The 14,881-nt window shown below is 37.8% G+C and overlaps 1 long non-coding RNA gene across 1 annotated transcript in view; it reads left to right on the top strand.

The window, feature by feature from the left end:
- Nucleotides 1-9,877, top strand: part of LOC136007398 (uncharacterized) — an 83,374-nt gene extending 73,497 nt beyond the window's left edge. The window contains exon 3 of the long non-coding RNA XR_010609679.1: nt 8,686-9,877. This is a non-coding gene — a long non-coding RNA (uncharacterized LOC136007398). The remainder of the gene's footprint in view (nt 1-8,685) is intronic.
- Nucleotides 9,878-14,881: the final 5,004 nt, after the last annotated feature.

A 14,881-nucleotide genomic window follows, 5' to 3' on the forward strand; every position in this document is an offset into this window, starting at 1 on the left:
AGGGAGACCTACGTTGTGAGACACCAGAAAGATTTTTTGATGCCCTTGACTGCTCACCAGGCTGGGATACATGCCAATGTACTGGCCTTTTTTATGTCAGATGTGAACTCTGATAGTTGAGAGTGATGGATCCAGCCCTGCACAAGTCACACTAATGTTTTTTGCCAGGTTCTCTGAATTGTTCATTTTTCTTAAGTTTTATTCTTCTCACTGTTGCCTACAGCACTGTGAGCAGAGTGACAAAACAGGCAGTGCAGCTCTATTAATGAGCTACCTGGGCTGTTTATGTAGGAGAGCAATCAGCCTTCTCTTATTTCCCCAGGACATTAAATTAAGGTTGACAATGCATAGCTGTTGCTGAAGCCTGATGACTAGGCTTAGTCCACAATCCCCTTAATTACATCTATACCTGTAAGCTTATAAAATAGCCTGATTACACCTGCTGAAGACCTAGTCAGACCAATTTGGAAACACACAGGTTCAAAAGCAATGTTTAGTGTAACTTATGTGCTTTGCAGAACATGAACACGCAAGTTGAGTGGTTCAGCTGATATGCTAAAGGGAAGGGATGACATCCAGAGGGACCTTCAGAGGCTGGAGAAGTGGACGCATGTAAAAAATTCCTGAAGTTCAACAAGGTCACATGCAAGGTCCTGCACACAGGTTGAGGCAATTCCAGTGTCAGTATAAACTGAGTGAGGAATGGATAGAGTGCAGCCCTGAGGAGAAGGACTTTGTGGATACTGGTGGATGAAATACTGGACACGAGTTGGAAATGTGCTTTTGCAACGCAGAAAGCAAATCATATCCTGGGCTGCAGCCAAAGAAGCATGGCCAGCAGGTCAAAGGATGTAATTCTCCCTCTCTACTCTGCTCTTGTGAGACTCTACATAGAGTACTGCATCCAGCTCTTGGGCCTCCAGTACAAGACAGACATGGACCTGTTAGAGTGGGTACAGAGGAGGGCCACGAAAATGATAAGAGGGCTCAAGCACCTCCCCTGTGAACAAAAGCTGGGAGAGCTGGGATTTGTTCAGCCTGGTGAAGAGACCTTATTGCATCTTTTCAGCACATAAAGGGAGCTTATAAAAAAGATGGAGCAAGACTTTTTATCAGGGCCTGTAGTGACAGGACAAGAGGCAACGGTTTTCAACTAAAAGAGGGAAGATTTAGATTTTATATAAGGAAGAAATTCTTTATGATGAGGGTGTTTAAACACTGGAACAGGTTGCCCAGAGAGGTGGTAGATGCACCATCACCAGAAACATTTGCTGTCAGGTTGGATGGGGCTCTGAGCAATCTGATGCAGTTGGAGACATCTATGGCAGAGGGGTTTGGCCTTGAATTTTAAAGGACCCTTCCAACCCATTCTGTGATTTTGTTACCTCTTTTTCCACATTCGAAGAAAGGGGTTTTTACCTGTTCTGTTACTCTCTTGACTAGGCATCTTATATAGCTAGTTTTACTTAGCAGCTTCTTTTCAGTGGCAAATTTAATCTTTCAGACCCATGAGACAAATTGAAGAAGTGAAAAGGAAGGCAATGGTAAGCTTAGATTAAGGTGTTCAGGGAAATCGCAGTATTTTGTCTGCATTAAATTAGCTTTTCAAGGAACCTCATTGCATCAGTCTCTCTGCTTTCATGTAACACAAAATCATTTGTTCTAAGGAGCACGTGGAGATAATACACCCTGGCAAGTGTAGTCCAGGTGTGGTGGTTGTGCTGAAGCCTCCATGCAGTGGATGCAGAGCTGATGGAGGTAAACTGGGTATGAGCCAGTCCAGGACCATGTGCAATCTACCTGCATTCCCTGATCCTCTGCCTGAGTTAACAAGCTATGGGTAGTTATAACTCATTAGATGCGTGTTGCAAAGCTGAGTTAACATGATTAAACTGCATGCAGAACCAAGCTTCAAATCTTGTGCCATGCTGCATTCTGTGAACTCTGTTATCTTGCTTATCTCTGTGCTACTCTCAGCTGGGCAGAGCGTTACACTCTGCAAATGACTTACTGAGGGCTGCGTGTGAAGTTATTAATTTAAAAAAGCTGCTTTCCTCTGGAGATTATCACACCAGTGGCGTGTTTTAGTCTCTGAGAAACTTTCAGTACATGTGCTGTATTCCTCTATTCTTTCAAAAGGATTAATGTCCTTTAGATGGTATTACATCCTAATACTGATGATACTGTATTTTTCTTTAGGGATAGAAATGTTGGAAATACTGTTTGGATTAATTTGTTAGATTCATTTTTCTTTAGGGATAGAAATGTTGGAAATACCATTTCTCAACAAAATCCACACTCTTGCCATGCTTCCTATTCATGTGCCTGAAAATACAGATGTTCTCATCTAATGTTAGACTTCTGCCTACAGAACTTTCTTTACTGTTTTATCTTTTCAGTTTTGTGTGTTACCAATATTGTTCTGTTATGGAATTTTAGGATTTTAGCCTCCTTTTTTTTTTTTTTTTTTTTTTTTTTCTCTTAAATCGGGAATGCTTGAACCAGCAAGGGTCAGATCTGTGCACAACTCACACATGTAGAACAACATCTAAATTATTTCATGTATGAAAACCAGCTTTGCTGTAGGGAACTAAATTATACATAGTAACAAAGGGTGTCTCTATAACTGAAGTGCTTTCATAGGCACTTCAGTTCAACGCCCCTCCCCCCCAAACCCCCACAAACATTTAATAAGCTATTAAATTGCAATATTGAAGCTTTTTTTTACTGGCTAAATCTAGATATGCAAACGGTACTTTCTGCTCCCACTGTGGAATTTTTCTTTCCTTTGTAAGAATAAGGGAAACATAGAAAGAAAATTACTGTGATCTCTGGCTGTACGAGTCACACTAGGTAGCTTCCCCATTAACTATCTGTCTGTTGAAGTGCAGAAATGGAAGGACAGTTACAACACTAGCAGCAACATGTTACATTCGGAGGTGTCCAACTTGTATCTCAAGGCAGCTGCCTGTGTGTGAATCCTGTTTCTTCCCTTGTCCTCTCCTTTCTTTACATCCACCATGGCTGCTGTTACGTTGAGTGAGGTAACAGGATGTCTCAGACACACAGCATGAGTAGTCATCTATGTACGTTGCTCCACACAGTTCTGACAGAAATGGATCACTTCATGTTTTCACTGGCATCTGTGGAGCTTCTTGGTAGCCAAAAAAGGGAAAAGAAGAGAGGGTAGTCACCCCACTGTTTTCTGAAGGAATATTCTCATCTGATTAATTTAGGTGCTGGCTCTTAGACACATTCTGTTTTCTTTTAACATAGATGGGAAACAAACATATTTTAAGATGTTCTTTTGGTTATTTAGTAAAGCACTTGGGAAAATGACAGCAGCATATTTTAACAAGTTGGATGAAAAGGATGATCTATTCAGGGTCTTCTGGGAGGTTGGAAGACCTGTTGCTGGGAAGTAATACAGTTGCAATCTATTTTGTTTTGGTTGTTCCCCCTTCCTTTTTCCTCCCTTGGCAAGAAGCAGATAAGGTCTGTCTCTGAGAAATTGGTTTACAGTAGATGTGATAGTATAGTTGTGCAAGAAAGGAGAACGTGGGGGGCATCAAGAGATGTTACAGTCACTTCTGGTGTATTTAAATAAGCTTTCTGAAGATAATCCTCCTTTATCAGTGGAAGATGCCTTTTTTTGGGACAAAGCAGTTGAGTAGGGCAGCCTCAAAGTCATGTAAGAACCTAACATCTTGGATACTGCCCTATAAATTTTATAACAATACAGTAATTGGGTTCTGTCATTTTGTATATGAGTGAACTGGCACTGTTAGCAGCTGCCACGTGTGGCTTTTTGAGAGGCAGGCTTCCACCAATAGAATGCATGGCTTTGTAAAGGTGTCAACGTAACAGCAGTTGCAAATGCAACTGATTCCTATCAAGATCATCTGATGTTGATATTTTGTGTTTATTTCACTTAAAATTCTGTGGCAAGGAAGCTCAGAGTTAAATAACAGATCTGCCCTAATTACGGCCATAGTGCCTGTTTTTACAGAGAAACCCGTAGCAGATTCACAGCTGTTTGTGCCAGCTTCATCCTTCTTTGACCTCCTTCAAGCATGAATTGTTGCACATTTTCGTGCCTCTGAAGCAAACAAAGATGCAGTGTGTAGTGGACGATCTGATTACTTCCCCCCTATGCCTCTGCAGAAAGCTCTTGCTTTGCTTTATTTATATCAGTAGTTCATCATAAGGTAGTGGTGAATTAAAAAACCCAACCAACAAAGCAGATAAGGAGTATGTATTTCTGTAAATAAAAGGTATTGGACTGACCAGATTGATTTTTGAAGCATGGGAATGAAATGTGGATGGACTTTACTTTGTTTGGCTATAACCATATGCTGTTACAATGTTTGCTTATTTTTAGCCTAGCTACACTGATTATACATTGGCAGAATCATTCACTACCTCTTGTGTAAAATGTAATATTGCCTTGTACCTAGGATTTATGATCTGAATTTGTACTCACATAAGTATAGAGGAAGTAATAGTATCTTGGGTATAACTTGCATGCTGAACAGTTCTGGAAGCTTTTGTTATTAGTCAGCCTTTCCCTTGCCTCAGCTTTCAATGAAGAATATTTTTAGCTGAACGTGCTCACAGGATGACATTTAGTAGCTATAGTTCTACAAAGTAAGATTCAAAGCTTATAGAACTTTCCTTGCTCACAGTATTGTGCAGCAAGTTAGTTTTAATTTGCACTTATATACGTACACTGATAGAAGACCTGAAAATTCTCTGCTGAATCAAGCCTATAGATCCATGTTCTTTGCTGATTATAATTAAAGCCAGGGCTTCCCTAGTATAGAAATACTTAATGAATAATTGTAATTCTTTCCCCGTTATTTTAATATGTATTCAGAACTCACTGCATCTTATTTTCTTCTGTAGAAATTAGTACAAGAGCAGTATTCAAAGTAGTTGATTTATTTTGCATAACATTTAGAACTGTTAGATCATGCTTCCTTGAGAATATTCTAGCTTTATTAATAAAAAAAAAAACCCAAAAACTCCCTAAGTTACTTCTGTATATTTTATTTTCCTAAAATATCTTTGGCTAATTACTTAATAGTACTTCCTCAAAAATTACTTGTGCTCAGGAGAAAATTGCTTCTGTAAATCAGAGTGAACTATGAGATTTATGAATAATATGATGATCTCACTTCCTTTCCCTTCTCACAACTTCGAGAAATCAGGTGTATCTGCAGCCACCCAATTTGATGTGATTGCCAGAGCTTAAATACTTTTCATCTGATTACTAGTTTGTGTTGTCAGGATTTTGACCATTGGTCCTGTTTCATTTCCTTGGGCACTCATGTGCTTTCATTAAATAAAACAAACAAAAATTGTGGTCAAACAGAACCCATTCACACCAAAACCAGTGTTCAGAAAGTCTCTGCAGCCCTGTTTGAAGATTCCTCTCCAACTTTCCAGTATCCTAATTTTGAAGGTGACCTTCACAGAGATTTAGCCAGGGACTTAGTGGAAGAAAAAACCCATGCTTGCAAGGAAACAAGAAAACTAGCTGAAAAGTGCAACATGGCTTATCATCTGTAAGATATACCCTGCTCTGCTTGTCAGAATTGTGCTCTGAGCACTTCTGCAAGAGTCTGATGAGACTTGACAAGTGTAATTCCTGTAGGAGACTGGAATTTTAGCCTTTATATTAAGCTGTAAAATATTTTGGATGTTTAAGAAAATATTTGTGAACCTTAGTAGCTAATTTAAATCATTATGGTTATGTGAATTGCCACAGAACTGTATTAATTTAAAACAGCTAGAAGTCAGGACCTAATAAGATCTAACACATTTATTGTGCTCTTGTTTATTCTCTCGACTTTAGTATTTCAGCATAGTGAAACAAAGCTACGCATTGTACGTATAAGAAATATACTGAGAAAAAGATATCACAACAGCTCTAATGTAGCAGAAAATTCACTGGAAAAGAATAATGGTGTTACTTGATTTATTGTGCTGTAGAAAAATAGTATCAAATGAATACAAAGGAAATAAGGGCAGCAATTTAAGTAAATATTTTACAGTAAAGGAGCTTTAGTTCTGAATAAGAGCTGCAAGCATTTAATTTTTTTCAACTTCTAGATGACACAAAACAATAAAAATTAAATTCCAGATAAATTTTGTGGAGTCCCTTGTGTTGCACATTGTGTAATGCACTTAAAATAGACTAAAAGCACCCAAGATATAAAGTGGCAGTTACAGCCGGGAGTCTGAAGTTTAACTCTTTTTTAATATTGCCAGTGGAAGAATTGTCAATAACCTCTATGCAGCTGAAGCCTCAGAGCAATTTCCAATATAAAGGTTATAAGAGGCAGGAATCCTTCTGTTTGTTTTTTGATTTTCACCAACACAAGATAGGATTTTTCTCTAGTTTAAATTCAGCCACACTTTAGTGTCCCAGATTTCTATTTTATTTCTTCAGCTTCTTGTTCAGTTATGTGGCCTTAACATGGACATAAATGGGACATGAGGTAATTAAAAGGAGCATGGAAATTTAAAGGAATGTGAATAGGGTGGGTTCCCACTTCAGTTGTCAGCTTGTCAAAGACTCTTTCTCTCACAGGAAAATTTTCTTACATACTTTTTCAGGTAGAAAATGAAGGCCAGGAAGCCAAATTGATTGCCTTAGGTCTTTTTTTGCCTAAAGGCCGTAATGGTTTAGCCATTGACTTTATTGGCAACAATGTCACCTGCATGGTTTTGTCTTGTCCTGTTTTGGTCTAATCTCAAGGAGAAGATCATAATGGAGTTTTGACTTCTTTCTATGCTATAACAGCCTCTTAGGCTACTCTGTGCAAAGGCAGTGAATTTACACAGACTGGGAAGAAACACAGAGACTGAGTACAGTCTCTGCTCTCAGAAAGAACAGACTGTGCATCCTGCTGCAGACCGTACCAATCCCATGGCATATGTAACTTTTGCAGCCTGCCCCTGTGACCTACCCAAAGTTGCCTTGCTTGGATCATATCGCCACCTTTTGAAAGACTGTTATAGGTAAAGGTTGAAGTTGAGAGGTATGGAAGAAAAGACAGACAGCTACCTTTTTCTTATTTTACTTATTTTAGAAGAGGTATGGCAAGGAACTATTAGGATGGTTGGTAAGGGATTTCTTGAGGAAGCAGACAGAGCACTGCAGTGTTTCTGCTGAGGATATAAAGATGCTTTCTGTCTTTCCCCAATAATATTGGTTGATGCTCTTGTTTTCCCTTGCCTACTCAAATAGCCCCACTTCCTCTACACTTGCACATCACATTTAATCTGAGTTTGCATCTTCCCCTGATAACTGCACCAGGCCAAAAACCAATAAGAAATTATCTTGCCTCTAGCAGTGGTTGATAATGCATGTATACAGGGAAAAAAAAAAGGGGGGGGGGGGGAAGTGTAAGATAATAATTCTTAGCACGTTTTCCCATACTTAAGTAGTTAGTATTAGAAGTGTATGTATTAACTATTGCTGAATCTGGAGCTAATGCTTTCAGGGAATTATTACCAATGTTTCTATGTCTCCTTTTTGAGGAGCAAAAAAACCCCAAATGTGTATAGTTAGAGGTATTTCTTTCTCTCTCTGTTTTCCATTTCTTATGCTATACTCAGGATTGCCAGATGCTGTCGCAGCTCTTTCCAGATACAGCGTTAAAATATATTTTATTATTTGCAAAGTTTCTTAAAAAATTACTTGGTGTCTTTCACAAATCATTTATGATTGCTAAAGATCAGATCCTGGGGGTACTTTCCTCAATAAAATAACTATGAGAGAGTCAAAAGGGTGTAAGTTATTAAGGAATAGTTGGAAGAAAATGGAATACAAAGGGGAATATAGCACTAGATGCTGGACATATCTGTCTTGCTCATATTTTCTGTCTGCAAGATAAAAGAATGTGAATGAGTAAAACTTCCCTCAGCCTCAAATCAGTTGAGAAAAGGATGACCATCCATACTGGAGGTTCCCACTGATAATGTTTCCCAGATGATCAAACTTTTTTTCCTTCAGGAGATTTCAAATTATCTGCCTGGAGCTTTCTCACCACAAAGTGGCCGACACTCAGTTCTGCTGGCATTTGTGTGGTGCATATGTTCCATTGTCAGTCAAATGTAAAAGTACGTTAGTGCAACAATTTCGGCCCTGCATACTAGTCGCGTGGTATATAGCATTTTGATTGTTAACGGTATTAGTTTTGGTCCCTTCGTTACAAGAAAGGTATTGGAGTGTGTCTAAAGAAGGGCAAGGAAGCTGGTGAAGGGTCTAGAAAACAAGTCTTATGAGGAGCAGCTGAGGTTGTTTAGTCCAGAGAAAAGGAAGCTCAAGGGAGGCATTGTGATGCTCTAGAAGTGGAAGGAGAATGGAGAGAGGAGCTGCCTGGTCTCTTTTCCCAAGTAACAAGTGACAGAACAAGAGGTAACAGGCTCCAGCTGTGCCGGGGGAGGTTTAGATTAGATATTAGGAAAGTTTTATTCACCAAGATGGTTGTCAACCATTGGAACAGGCTGCACAGGAAAGTTGTTAATGAGCTATTGGAACTGTTGTTAATGAAAGATGGAGTTAGGGCAATTCTTGTTTCTCTAAGTCTTGGCAAAGAATCAAACTGATTCCCAGCAGCCCATGAAGAAATAAAGTGAGCACTGTCCCTGTTTCAATATTTTGTTTTCACACAGGCCATACAATGATGCTTCTGGAAATGGAGGTTCATCTGCGAACTGCAAGGTGAAGCTCTGTGTGAGAAGACTGCAGATGAAGAATCTGAAAAAATTATTCTCTTCAGGAGTAGTTTAAAGGAGCACTGCTATGGATGAAGGGGGGAAAAAAGAACTCTGGCTAACGTAGATTTCCTCTGAGGCAGTATACAAAAATGACAGTAAATTCAGCCCTCCTATCTTCAGCCTGTCTGTGGTGTTTCCTTGAATCTGTTGCTTCTTTAACTTAAAACTGTGAAGTCCAATCCAAAACAAGTTCTAAATATACTACAAGAAGGCCAGTGATTTATTCTAAGGCAGAACATGACTCTACAGAGAACACTGCTGGAGAATCACTGTGGTAGACTTGCCGCCTCATCAAGAAATTGCTGTCTGGCCTCAATGAAGCCTTCTAAATTTACCTGTGAATTGCTAGAAGATACTGTTCAGGTTGGGTCATTGGTCTGAGGGACCCGTAAGTCCTTATCTTCCAGCATTACATATTATGGTAATTCTGCCTCTGGGATAAATCAGAACAGAATCAGCTTCCTGAAGTATGAGGCTTTTGTGGGTTTTTTTTGGGTTTCCTTTCTCTTCTTTTTTTTTCATCTTCCTTTTTACTAAAACTTCCCCAAACCCTGCTACCCTGCTTGTCAGGAGAAGCTAGAGCTTTTGTACAGGTGCATTGTGGATAGGTAGCTACTGGCAGTCAGGTCATAGCTGATCTTTTATTTTTTCCCATAAAGAATAGTTTAGCAAACTCATAATTGCAATAAATACAGTAAATGATTTATTTTTATTGTAGATAAAACTCTCACCATCAAGTAATGACTTTGATGTGTTTGTATAAGGAAAGCTAGAAAGGAATGTTTGAATCATTCATCATGAAATACTGTAAAGCTAAAAGGTCAAAGGATTCTCACATCTGTCAGAAAACAGCCTCCAAAGCCAGAAGATGACTGCAGGAAACATGCTCAGCCAAACTTGATTTTGGCCATTGGCAAGTGCTGAAATTGAGGCAAATAAAGTAAAAGAAATCAGCCTTCAAAGCTAAAGGGGAAAAAGTATTTTTCAGCTGGATGTTTCTTAAGTGTCATTAAATTGTGACCCCCCAAAATATGTGGAACACTGTAAAAATGAGAATCCTAATAAGACTTCTTCTTGCAGGCTGCATGTTGCCTTTTTTGTGTTTTATATGAGGTTTTCTGAAAAAGTCATGTTAATAAAAGAATGACTAGAAGGGCTTGTGGGTGACTCATAGTGACAATTCAATGTGTCCTTCTGTATTACAACTGAAAATATGAGAGAAAGATGGGGCTGGAAGATTTTACATAATAAGAAGGATAATCTAGGCTTGCAAGAATAACTGGGGCAGTTGTAGCATTTGGAAAGAAAAGAGGTTTAAGTGATATTTTACCTCATAGCAAACTGTCCTGGGGAATTTTTGTTACCTGCAAACCTTTCTGCCACTCATTCTTCCTCTCTGTCCCCTGCATGTTTTTCACCTACAAATGTTCCATCACATACCTCCCTTGCCTTTTGCAAAGACAAGCAGATCTCTTTTATTTGTTAGAGTAATTTTTTACTTTCATTTCTGTGCTGCTTTATTTGAACAGGAAAATCCTTCTGAAAAATATAGATTTTACCTGTCTTTTATAAAACTATGTGTAAAAGTATCTGACTGAGAACAGGTAAGCTGCTGAGGGACAAGAAAGCACAAATTTAAAATGAACAACTCGCCTCAGTTCCCTGATTGCCTCAGTTTCTACTCTCAATGATACGGTTTGTATTACTTGTGCTTGCTGATCTGTTATGAACCTTATCCTACAATGAGTTATCAAGATTGCTGCAACCTATGTTTCTATGATTTAGGTTGTAATGCACATTCTGAATACTTTGCCTAGGAAACCCAAAAATATTTTAATTGTTTTATTAAGGGGGAAACATACAGGCTGAAATTTTGGCTATTTGTGAAGCCTGAAGTTAGACCTTGAAAATTACCAGTTGCATTTTAAAGTATGGGCTGCTGGAAATGGAAATCAATAAATTTACCAAAACAACATTTTTTTAATCTACTCACACATTGATATGTATGCAAAATGAATCTTTTTCCTGGCAAACCAATAGAGGTGCCTTATACTTGCCTGTTTATCTCTGCTTAGAATTTAGATTTAGTGTAGGGAATTAATCACGTAGGTGAAATGTAAAGTCAAATGGCCTGTAATACAAATCTGAATTGAATAGGAAAAATAATAGGAGGCCTGAAAAACATGAAAAGACTTTCACATAAAAAAGAGATGGGGAGAAAATTTAGGCCTGCTTGTTTTCAGAGGACAAAGTGGGTATCAGGGAAATAAGATAGATTCATTTCATGTGATATGTGTTCTAGAAAAAGTAATTAAGTGATTAATTGAACTACTTAATGTAGGTGATTAGTCTGTGGGACTTTCTACAGCATAGTGAAGGTGTAAAGAAACAACCATGCATATCTTAATCTCTATTTGAATATGGATGTTTTCAATGCAGGTCTCTGCAACCATGTCATCTTGTTAGAGGCATTTTTAATTTTAGGGCAAGGTTCTTTTAATCTGTTTCAGTTGTTGACTTTAGGAAGAGGATAGGAAGTTGCTGTAATTACTCTTTTTTTTTTCTGTTGACTATAGAAGAGATGTAAATTGATTTTATCAGATGTACTGCAAATATTCTTGCTTATTGTACCAGTGAAGGGAAGAATCCCCAAGGGCAGTAGTGCTCTTGCTTGCTCCATGTATTTTAAAGGCATTAAATACCTTACAACAAATTTCTCTGTGGTGATCAGTAAGATCCATACTGATCCATCCAGGCTGGGATGCACCACTGCAGACAAATATTTCTGAACACGCTCAATTTCAGGTGTTTTGGCAGCTGACTTTGTCACTCTGTGCAGACTTTTTTTTTTTTTTTTTTTTTAGGTTTATTTTTTTTTTCAGGTTTATTTTTCCCCCCCCTCCTTTTTCTCTTATCTCTCAAGGTTTTTCTCATTAGAATGACTGAGCTCTTTATCTCATGGAAGGCAATATGAAAGCTCCTACATCTTAAAACCACTATGGAGAGTGGTACCGGCAATCTTGCTAGAGTCTGCTTCTTAGAGCATGATTATGAACTGCTGAATCCAGGACCATGCTTGTAAATTATTACAGATTGGTTAAATTCATAGGTTCATGCAAGCAAGCCTTGTTGCAGAAAGCACTAGCAATCTCAAATTAAAGTATTTTTTCACTGTCTTCTGTTAAAGAAGTGAGTTCTGATCAAAATGCTTGGACTTCTGCAGTTTCTCTATGTAGCAAAATTAAGTCCTGAAGTCTTGCACAAGTATCTTAAGTAACAGCTAACAGTAAAGTCATGCTTACACATTCTTCTACTTTTATGGTATCATATTTCAAATATATGAAACAATGTTTCTATTTCAAAGTGATCATATATATGTCTATGTTTATAAATGTATATATACAGTTAAAATATTTCTTTTTCTGATAGAAATATATTACTAACATACTAGATTAAGACATTAGTATATTTGGGTTCATATTTATTTTTCTATTTTAGTTTATTTCTATTTTTTTGGATGAATTTCCAGTCTTCTTTTGGATTTCTTCTGATTTTTTGGTTTTGTTTTCTGGTGAGGTTTTTTGTTTGTTCGTTTTTTCACTCTTAAATTCTACATTTCTTTTTGAATTTTCCTACACTGATAAATACTAACATGGGAAGACAGTCAGTTCTGACCTCTTAGGTCACCTTACAAAGCCCCCAGGGACTTGCGTGCTGTTTCCATCTTTGACATCTACTTCCAAATTTTTCATGAGTGGTCTTAAGTCATGTGCAAGCTTCACTTCCAGTAGGGATTTTGCTGGTCAATTTATGCATACCCTATATGTGTACGTATAGGTATATATATTATTTTAGTCTATTTCTTCATTGCTTAGGTTTTCTGATTTAATGATTATTTGATATGTTTGCTCCACCACATTTCTCTCCATGCCTCCCCCCCCCCCCCCCCCGCCCTTTTGAGCTTATAGTTTTCTCTTTTCCCTTTGAGCTTCTCCCTCATGCTGATACACATGGATGCATAATATCTTGTATTCCTGGAAAACATCCGTTGCAATTTCCCTGGCTGATTTTTCTCTCTACTTCTTGCTCTTGTAATGACAAATCATGACATCAACTCCATCAGACTCTGCTTCCTGTCTTTGCTGTACCTTTAAGACTCCTAATTATGTAACAGAGTGATGACCTTTATCTTTGGCTGCAAACATTCTACGTAAATAAGCAGCCTTAATAAGCTGCAAACTGCAGTTTTATACCTAAATCCTGTACTATCCTGCACTTGAAATTTGCAGCCCCTGACTTGCATTTATGGTGGAGCCTGTAAACATTTAGGTATCTGACAGAAGCCTCTCTAGGTTTCTGGGACCAATGGCTAATTCAAAACAGCTTAACAACTTCCTCCCCTCCCCTTATTTGCTAAGAGGTATTACATCCCAGGGAAACAATGCCCAGTCTATTCACCTGAGTCCCTTTCATTCTTTCAAATGCTGAATGTGTCTTGCTTTCCCAGATGTATCCCTCAGGCCTTTTGACTGCTCTTTGTAAAAGGTACTGTGAAGACTGAATCACCACCTTCTTAGAAACTGCTTTTTTTCGTATATATATATATATATGTACACATATTTTTTCATTTCTTTTTCCTAAATCTCTAAGATTTAGGAAATCATCCACAGACTTCTGAGCAGTTATTGCTGTTTTAGCTGTCATTATCTTGATACGTTTAATTTCTCATCTTTAGCTACTGTTGTATTTCCTCATTTCCTTTTTCCATAGCTTCAGGCAGGCAAGGATACACAAGTCCTAAAAATGCAGATAGCTCTTCTTGGCTGTATAGGAAAGAGGTTTACCAGCTGTCTAAATGTGATGAGGTGGCTGAGAATGTTTTTTGTAGCACAAGCAAAGCCTGTCAGAGTGCTGTAAATAGAAACTGAGTTACAGAATAATTAAGAAATGGCTATTATAACCCAAATTGTGTATCTGGTGAGGCAGGATTACAGAGTGGGGAGCGCTAGAACTTTGCTGTGCAAGTGCTCATAAATGCAAAGTGTTTTCAGAAATGGTAGTCCATACTGAATTCTAGAATTCTGGCTGGCAAGGGGTAAGTGTTCAGATTATTTTTCCTCCTGCTAATTCTTTTTCTATCAGCTGGAATTTAACCTTATGCAGCAAGTAAAACTTTAGAATGGTTTTAAGGACTTTTTTTTTTTTTTTTCTTCTGTTTATTCCATAATGTGTGCTTCCTTGCAGGGGGTAAGAATATTTTATTTCACGCTTTTGAGTCGGCGTAGGAATATCGGAGGAAAAAATTTAAAAAATTAAAAATGAATGAAATTCTGCAGAATTTTCAGTATAGGTGTTTCTGAGAAATACCAACAAGAAACTTCTGCTTGCTGGAAGGATTCTGTAAATCTTGAAAACTATCAAGTCTGCTGTAAAAGCTGCATTTATACTGTGCATGACAATCTGTAGGAATATGATCTCTGCACATGGATTTTTGTACCTAAATCTGTTTCTCTGTTTTCAAAAACTGGGGCTCGTTTGATTTTCTGATACCAATTTTTACTTTATTTTCCTCTCTGAATTTTTAGAAAAAAGCATTCTAATCAGATATGTTTAGTCAGATTGCCATGCCTATAATATAGTTACCTTTACTTGTGGAATCAAAGCACATATTTATGCTTTGAATTAATAACAGATACTGTTACCATTTTGAATCCCTTGGCCAGGATAGATTTGCTGGGTTAATTGAAGCAGGTGCTGAATGGTGAACCTGATAGCTGACGTATCTACTAACTATTAGTGTAACAAAACATTTTCCTGTGAAGCACTTTTTAGTAAATATATGTGAACGCTTCAACATTTTGAGAAAGATATACAGAATATTTAGAGGTTGTCAGAGCTAGAATACTATGGCTGTCCATCTGTCAGTGTAATGATTCATAAACGACGTAAGTGAAAATACTAATGCATTTTGTGACAAAAATAGCAATTTCTAGTAACAAGAATTGAATATAATTAGAGACTGTCAAATTCACCAACTTACTACTCTAAAACCATGAGTTGTACAGAAAGATACAGACACAAATTACAAAGA

This window comes from Lathamus discolor, chromosome 1 (assembly GCF_037157495.1).
Source record: "Lathamus discolor isolate bLatDis1 chromosome 1, bLatDis1.hap1, whole genome shotgun sequence".
Lineage (NCBI taxonomy): Eukaryota > Metazoa > Chordata > Aves > Psittaciformes > Psittacidae > Lathamus > Lathamus discolor.